At 43.0% G+C, this 7,295-nt stretch overlaps 1 pseudogene; it reads left to right on the top strand.

The window, feature by feature from the left end:
- Window positions 1-591: 591 nt before the first annotated feature.
- On the top strand, window positions 592-6,978 carry LOC143104843 (uncharacterized; annotated as a pseudogene).
- Window positions 6,979-7,295: the final 317 nt, after the last annotated feature.

Here is a 7,295-nt window from a genome sequence, read left to right as displayed (position 1 = left end):
AGCATGACTGTTTTTGAAGATGATCATATATGGTAGCTTCAACATTAACACGACTTGGTGAGGATGATATTAATAATAATACATAAATAAATGTTTAACTTTGATGACTTTGAAGGCGAATGAAGTGTGAGAAGAATTTCTGTGTATCTATCATATGAGTTACAAGATTCAGTTATATGGCTAACGTCACGAAGTTAAGTGTGAGTCTGCGCAGTACTGGGGGGACCAACTGAAAAATCGTTCTATTTGACTCAGTGCCCTCCCATTGAAAACGACGGAGTCTGTTCGTCCATTTCTTTTACTGTCTATGGTAGTGGGTAGTGGTAGTTGATTTTGTTTTCATTACGGCTGTCTGTTTAATTGCGCTTAGACTGGCCTTGGTGTCGTGAGTTTTTAGAGGGGGTGGTTTTCCGCGTGATCAATTAGGACTAGCATTTAAAGTGTTTATTGTGCTGGAGCGTCAGCGCTCGTGTGCAGCCGTCCTTGTGTGAAGACTTACTCATGTCAAGACGAATCGAGTCTACCTGCGACGAGTCCACCGAGCAAGGACACAAGCAAGGCACCTCTCAGATAAGTTTCACTCTTGTCTCACCTTGTCTTGTTAGCTGACAATCCTTCTAATAATGTGCCTTCAACATATCCCTGTATCCGGTCAGGTTAATAAGCGCACTGGTGTTGAAAGGCAACAATCAGTTCAGCAAGCTTGTCCTACTTTTTCTGTAGGGTTGTGGAATTGCCAATCTGCAGTGAATAAAGCGGACTTCATTCCTGCTCTGGCCTCACAGTTATCGCTTCAATTGCTTGCGCTTACAGAGACGTGGATTAGGCCAGAGAATACTGCCACACCTGCAGCGTTGTCGACCAATTATGCTTTTTCACATACAAGTCGTTCGTCTGGTAGAGGAGGCGGGACAGGCTTTCTCGTCTCTGATGATTGGAGGTTTACACAGTTGCTGCCTGCTTAGGTCCACAACTCGTTTGAATATCATGCCATCATGATAACTGAGCTATACAAATTATATTTGGTGGTTATTTATCGCCCTCCAGGACAACTTGGGAACTTTGTGAATGAGTTGGACATTCTACTGTCTGCTATTCCAATGGATGCATGCCCATTATTAATCCTTGGCGATTTTAATATTCATTTGGATAACTCGTCTTCAATTGACTTCCTGTCCTTACTCTCCTCATTTAATATCACACGTGTCCACAGTCCTCCTACTCACAAGGCTGGTAAAGATCTTGATTTAATTCTGGTACGTAACTGTAATACAGACAACGTTTTGGTTAATCCATTACATGTATCGGATCATCACTTTATCAGATTCTCTGTGCGTCTCCTGGATAACCCAGCAGCTCCTCCTCCGTCAATTTCGTTCCGGCGTAATCTCAGAAGCCTCTCAAGCGACCATTTTGCAACATTAGTAACATCTGCTTTACCTACTCCAAGCTCATTCTTGGCACTGGAGGTTAATGACGCTACAGAGACTCAGAGATCTTGTCTGAATGCAGCATGTCCTCTTTCCTCAAGACCTACTCGTTCTAAACCTCGTCATCCATGGCTGACGAACAGTATAGTCTCAGTACGAAAGGAACTTAGAGCTGCTGAGAGGAAATGGCGTAAATCCAGAGATGGAAATGATCTTAGTAACTACCAGTCTTTGCTGTCATCCTTTTCATCCACTGTTACACTTGCAAAAAAGGCATTCTATCAAAGCAAGATTGAGAGTGCCACTGACAGTAGAAAACTTTTTTCTACTTTCAAATCTCTTCTCAATCCTCCACCACCACCATCAACTACTTCACTGTCAGCAGATGACTTTGCAACATTTTTTACTGAAAAAGTTGCTAAAATAAGTGCTCAGTTTGATGCTCCTATAAGGAGGGCTTTGCCTTGTGTTAGTATGACCGCATCATTTGACTCTTTCTCTCCTCTTGATGAGGAGGCAGTCTCTCAATTGCTTCAGCGATGTCGTCCAACAACATGCCCATTAGATCCTGTCCCGTCCACTCTTCTACAGTCTATCTCACCCGCTGTTCTACCAGCAGTCACACATGTATTTAATGCTTCACTCAGTTCTGGAATAGTTCCTTATTCTTTTAAACAGGCTAGGGTTACACCTCTGCTAAAGAAAAGTACACTTAATCCAACTGAGGTGAAGAACTACAGACCTGTCTCCCTTCTTCCTTTCTTGTCAAAGGACACATGTAACTCCTCTCCTAGTTACTCTCCATTGGCTCCCTATAGTAGCCAGAATTAAATTTAAATCTCTCACTTTGGCCTATAGGACACTAACTAGATCTGCTCCTAGTTATTTTAATTCAATAATCAATAGGGCTGTAACGATATACGATTCGAAACCGAAATCGCGACATTCATATCAACGATACTGTGTCGCGGTGTGAAAAGGCAGAATCGCGACACACCTTTCTAGTGTTTCACGCAGTGCTTTGCATCTTACGCGGCCGCATAAGCAGCCACATCTCCTGCTTTACTTATCGGTAGCCTACGTTGTCCAAAAACAAACAAATAAATAAATACTAATTTCATACCTCTCCTTGCTTTCATTGTAGACTATGTGTGCAACTTTACCAAACAGTATAGAAGTAAACCCCCTCTCCTTGCCCCGCTCTCTCTCGCGCTCCCTCCCTCTCCTGCTCAATGAACATGCGCGACTTAAATAAAAAATTCACAATCGTGAAAGCAAGGACGCATAGAAGACGACTAGCTAAATTACTATTGAATCCGCTTAGCATCATTAGCATGCTGCACATATTTGTTTAAAACTCTTGCATTGAAGTTGACTGATCATCTCAATACCAACGTTTCCCAAAAGGGCCTGTCCCAAGGAGAACAGTATTACCTTGAAACTTAAACACACATGGGGAAACTGAACAGTCCAATCAGTAGACTATGATAGGCTAAGCTAGCCAACTATGCTACTTTGTTTACAATATTTCCAGGCTTCAACCAGGCAGCTGAATTAAAGAGGTAGAGTTGTAATAAAAAAATAGCAGGCCTAATCTGCATAAAGTGTGCTGTCATAAATATCAGTCATTAAGAAAAATATTTTTATATCAGGATATAAAATAATAGATATATTATATTGTAATACTCTGGTGTTCTAAGGGAGACTATTAAAATGTTATTTAATAAAATGTCTAGCCCCCCCCCCCCCCTCCCAAAAAAAAAAAAAGAAAAATCGAGATTTGTATCGAACCGTGGGTCAAAAATCGTGATACAAACCGAATCGTGAGGTTGGTGTATCGTTACAGCCCTAATAATCAAGCCTTACATCCCCAACCGCCCACTGCGGTCTTCTGGTGAGTGCATGTTGTGTCGACCAGGCATGAAAACTGGGTCTAATTCCAGACTCTTTTCTTCAGTGGTTCCATGTTGGTGGAATGAATTGCCCAGTGCTCTCCGTTCCTGTGGTAGTTTTGGGTCGTTTAAGAGGGGTCTAAAGACATTCCTATTCAACATTTACTTAGTTGTTTAAGTGATTATGTGTTATGGTTTGAATAATGTTGTTTTATTTTAATTGGGCTGTTAATTAATTTGATTGAACATTATTGTTTATTATTGAGATTCTCCTTAATGTAGTCTTAGCATGTCATTGTTTTTATATTATTGATTGAATGGACATTATTGTTTATTATTGCCTTTCCCCTTTTTTTCCCATTGTTTTGATTGAATTGATATTATTGTGTACTATAACTATTCTCCTTACTATATTTGACCTACATTCTAATCTGTTCCCTGTTCAATTTTAAATATTATTATGTTGTTTTGTATTTATGTGTCGCTTTGGACAAAGGCGTCTGCTAAATCCATAACCATAACCATAACCAAATTACAATTTATTAGCTAGAAATGATGCCACATGTCTACATTCAATGCTATTTAAGCCACTTTGAAAGTTTGTTTAGATCCAGTGATTCTGCCGTCAGTCACACTTCGGGTCTCTATGAACCCAGAGCCCTAGAGAGATCTATCTATAAAAGGTCATTCACACCAAGAACGATAACTATAAACAAATATCGTTCTCGTTAATATGAATGACAACGTTCACACATAAACTATAACGATAACGACATGAAGAACGATATCGTTGGGAATCACTTTCAGAGCAATTTTGAGAACAAAAGCTAATAGCCAATCAGAACCCATCAAATTGTAGCCCTCAAATTCATTAACACAAGGAGAGACTTTGTTTATCGTTGTTCAGTGTGAACGCTTTTATCGTTATGGTTATGGTTATCGTTCTTGGTGTGAATGACTTTTAAAGGCCTATTCACACCAAGAACGATAACGATAACTATAAATAGATATTATTCTCGTTAATATGAATGACGACGTTCACACATAAACTATAATGATAACGACATGAAGAACGATATCGTTGGGGATCATTTTCAGAGCGTATTTTCAGAACGATAAAAAGCTAATAGCCAATCAGAACCCATCAAATTTTAACCGTCACATTCATTAACACAAGGAGAGACTTTGTTTATCGTTGTTCAGTGTGAACGCTTTTATCGTTATGGTTATAGTTATCGTTATCGTTCTTGGTGTGAATAGGCCTTAAGGCTCTGAATGAGCCCAGATATTCTTTAGAACGTTCATTGTCCAACATTCCCGTTATACCGGTGTGACGGTAGGCCCTACACATTTAAGGGTTAAAAATGCCTTTACCGCATTGCACTACTGTACATATCACTTATTTACGGAACCCTCTGTCTATGCTTCGGACCATATTGCATTGTACTTCAACAGGTGCTGTGTCAGAAACATGCAGGTCAACGAAGGAGTGCCATCGTGGACATAGTTGTACATTCAGGACAACGCAAGACAACTGTAATTCTACACATAGCCTACCTCTTGAGGCTCTACACAGACACAGTATTCTCTCGATATACAAAAATATCTTGCAATGACACCTCCTAGGCTCCGTAATTATCCATGAATTAGATAAAATAATAATTCTGAACTTTGTCCAGTTTTTTGTCCACTTTTTAAGGTTTCCGTACTTGAAATGCATGCAAATTATTGCATATTTCAGTATAATGGCTCATTTATGGACCTTCAGTGTGAAGTCCTACAGACTTTTGTGCCTGCCATGTACTTACCTACCCACAAGATGTCGCCATTCTGTCTTTCTGTGTTTTGTTTACTCGCTCCCCTTTCCTTGGTTAATGGAAACTCTTCTATGAATAAATGATTGGATAATTGGGGTTGATGTACCGGCCTATTTAAGATCCTGGTTTTTTCTTTGTCTTTGCTGAGTTTTCCTGAGAGACACAGTGTGAGTACCTGTTTTTCTGTGCTGCTAAATCTTGAGCTCTTGTTTTGATGTTGACTTCTGCCTGCATTTTTGAGAATTTGAAAAGCCTATTTTTGTGCTGAAATACCTTTTGTTGGAACTTGGATTTTTGACTGAAGACTTTTTGTTGTCATTGGACTGCTGGCTGTGAACTTTTGTTTTTGGGACTCTGGGAGCTTTCACTGAACTGAACTGAACTGAAGAACTGCATTTCTTGTATCCTGTGTTTTTGAAAGTAAAGACTTATCAGAACTCATTGCTTCTCTGCATGTCTGTCCAAGGTCGACCACCCAACAAAATTCCTGACAGAAAAACTCAGCCAAGAATGGACGGAGCAGAGAAAGTACCACTCCCTGAACCGGATTCTATGGACATATCGGAGCCAGTGCTCGCCTCTGCCCCAGCACAGAACTTCGAAATCACCTTCCAGCACCTGGTGACAGCTGTCAACAGACAAGAAGACACCATGCGCCGCCATGAAGAAGCCCTATCCCAGTGGGGGGCACAAATGCAAAGACATGCCGGTATGCTGAATGAAATCCACCAGGCCCTTCAACTGGCTCGGCCAACACTACCAGCCGCATCCTCCACCGAGCAACCAGCTTCTCACCCCACGCCCAGCTGTGAACCCCGCCTGCCAACTCCAGAGAGGTTCAATGGAGATCCCAAGGGATGCAAAGGTTTCCTGACCCAGTGCCGCTTGTCCTTTGACCTCCAGCCTGCCGCCTATCCAACTGATCATTCCCAAGTGGCCTACGTCATAACTCTTTTGACCTGTCCTGGGCCGCACTCTATGAGAACAACAGTCCTGTTTGAAGCTCTTTCACGGCTTTCTCCAAGGAGATGATGAAAGTCTTCGCACCTGACGTCAGCGGTCGCACAGCAGCCAACAAGCTCCTGCAACTTCGCCAGGTTGCTGTGAACCCCGCCTGCCAACTCCAGAGAGGTTCAATGGAGATCCCAAGGGATGCAAAGGTTTCCTGACCCAGTGCCGCTTGTCCTTTGACCTCCAGCCTGCCGCCTATCCAACTGATCATTCCCAAGTGGCCTACGTCATAACTCTTTTGACCTGTCCTGGGCCGCACTCTATGAGAACAACAGTCCTGTTTGAAGCTCTTTCACGGCTTTCTCCAAGGAGATGATGAAAGTCTTCGCACCTGACGTCAGCGGTCGCACAGCAGCCAACAAGCTCCTGCAACTTCGCCAGGTTTGCCAGTCAGCAACAGACTATGCCATCCAGTTCCGCACCCTAGCAGCTGAAAGTGGTTGGGGAGAGCAGGCCTTGCTCACAACATTTTACCATGGACTATCAGACCGTATTAAGGACGAGCTAGCCTCATGGGAAGAGGCTGAAAACCTTGAAGTGTTGATTGCCCGGGTTATTCGTCTGGACCACCGACTCCAGGAGCGTACCAAGGCCCCAAGAAGATTCCACTCCTATGCGGTCCCAGTCAATGACACCCCTGTTCCACAGTCCTCTGATGGTGGGCCAGAGCCCATGCAGCTGGGTGGCACTCGGCTGTCCCAAGCTGAACGTGACCGGCATATGAGGGAACGCTGTTGCATTTACTGTGGAAACCCTGGACACTTTCGAAATGCCTGCCCTGAACTAATGGGAAAAGCCAAGCCCCGTCCAGCACCAGGAGATCTGTGACTGGGGTGAACTCCTCTCCTGAGCTTCCAGCCTCTGGCTTTTTAACTCCTCTCAACATATCCTGGGGTCACAAGACACATTCTCTACAGGCACTCATTGATTGGCGCAGCTGGCAACTTTATGGATCTCTCTCTCGCACAACACCTGGAGATTCCGACATCTGCTCTTGATCCTCCTCTTTCTGTTACCGCTCTGGATGGACGGCCTTTAGGAGCAGGCCTTGTTGAATTGACCACCTCCACCATTCATCTGCAGATCGGTGACCACGAGGAGAATCTTTCATTCCACTTGATCCAGTCTCCTGAGTTTCCGGTAGT

This window comes from Alosa pseudoharengus, unplaced genomic scaffold (assembly GCF_046254945.1).
Source record: "Alosa pseudoharengus isolate Yale_2024_CS ecotype anadromous, Long Island Sound unplaced genomic scaffold, YU_APseudo_1.1 YU_APseudo_1.1_scf_5, whole genome shotgun sequence".
NCBI classification, from domain to species: Eukaryota; Metazoa; Chordata; class Actinopteri; order Clupeiformes; family Clupeidae; genus Alosa; species Alosa pseudoharengus.
This window is presented reverse-complemented; position numbering and strand designations above follow the sequence as displayed.